Below are 1,505 nucleotides of genomic sequence, written 5' to 3'. Positions count from 1 at the left end.
ATATAGATTTTGTTTTCTGTGACTTTATTTACCTTTAAGACTACCTAGTATTATTGAGAGGCCTTATACTCATATTGGAAGCAGGAAAATACCTGCGAGTATTTTTTAATTGTTGTCTTTATGTTCTTGTGGTTTTTTGCTGTTTTTTGAGTTTATTCACAAGGGTGATGTTTGTCAAATCATTTTAATGAATTTTATTAAAAGTTAAATTTTATCCATTGCTTTCTAGAAAACCCCACCTCACCAGTTGAGGGTTAAGAGCGGCATAATGTAGGGGCAGAGACCCCAATTCCACAAATATGTCACTCACTGGGCTGCTTGCTGTAGCTTTAATAAAATCCTTGAATTACAGGACTGTGTGATTCCTTTTACATCTTTTCTGATGGCAATCAAAACTAAACCTCATCCTGCAAAAAAAAAAAAAAAAAAAATCAAGACCACGAATGTCTATGTAAAAAAAAATTAAATAGTTATGGTTCGCCGAAGAAAGGAAGAACAGGATGAAAGCGCAAAAGAAAAAAAAAAAAGATGAAAAAATGCCTTAGGGTATGTGCACATGCTGCGGATTCTTCCGGTATTCCGCAGGTAAAATGACTTGCAGATTTGCCTGCGTTTTCCCCCTGCATTTTGACACCTGTACAATAAAGCAGATGTCAAAACGCAGTGGAATCCGCAGAAATAATTGACATGCTGCGGATTTGAACCCTCAGCAAATCCGCGCAGAAAAGTCCACATCATGTGCACAGCGTTTTTGAAAATAGACTTGAATGGAAATGGAAACACAGCAGAATCTGCAGCGTGTGCACATACCCTTAGTGGAAAGAGGTTAAACTATAATACATCTGTGCTTTCAAGAAAAAAAAAACTGCATTGATGCTGCAATGTGTGAACACAGACAATGACTGATCAGTTTTAGGAATCGTGTTCAGCTTTCTACAACTCATATCTACATGTACAGAAGCTCTGCCAAGTTATCATCCTATCTCCACGCCAGGTTTTTCTGGCTCATTTAAGACATTTTTATTTTACCTAAAATGTATTATAAATGAAGTTGTGGTGCCTACGTGCGAAGAACAAAATCATCATCCCTAGCCTGCAGGTTTGGCAAGTACACACAGCCACACCTCTGTACAAAGCACACTCGGAACAGGCAAGTAGATTTTATGTTAACTGCATATGTGCAAAATAGTTCACGTGCAGTAAGCAATTCTTCTAGATGTGTTCAAATTAAAAGGGAAAAAACACTGACTGCATTGGCCGGGAATCGAACCCGGGCCTCCCGCGTGGCAGGCGAGAATTCTACCACTGAACCACCAATGCTTGCCTGTTTATGCTGTCTCCTGAAGTCTCACACAGCTGCTTCCCATCCGCACGCGCCTTGTCCTCCAGCACACACACACACAGGATGTAATGAAAAGCTGAACACTCAGAAGCCCGGCTAGCTCAGTCGGTAGAGCATGAGACTCTTAATCTCAGGGTCGTGGGTTCGAGCCCCACGTTGGGCG

The 1,505-nt window shown here is 40.7% G+C and overlaps 2 non-coding genes across 2 annotated transcripts; one reads left to right on the top strand and one right to left on the bottom strand.

Annotated features, from left to right (window-relative positions):
• Positions 1-1,249: 1,249 nt before the first annotated feature.
• TRNAG-GCC (transfer RNA glycine (anticodon GCC)) lies at positions 1,250-1,320 on the bottom strand. The gene has a single exon. It is a non-coding gene; the product is annotated as a tRNA-Gly (tRNA).
• A 112-nt stretch (positions 1,321-1,432) lies between these two features.
• On the top strand, positions 1,433-1,505 carry TRNAK-CUU (transfer RNA lysine (anticodon CUU)). Its single transcript has one exon. It is a non-coding gene; the product is annotated as a tRNA-Lys (tRNA).

The sequence above is a fragment of the Dendrobates tinctorius genome, unplaced genomic scaffold, assembly GCF_039654945.1.
Source record: "Dendrobates tinctorius isolate UK_male_01 unplaced genomic scaffold, ASM3965494v1 ptg000049l, whole genome shotgun sequence".
NCBI lineage: Eukaryota > Metazoa > Chordata > Amphibia > Anura > Dendrobatidae > Dendrobates > Dendrobates tinctorius.
The sequence above is the reverse complement of the archived record's forward strand: the minus strand, read 5'-3'. Positions and strand labels throughout refer to the sequence as shown.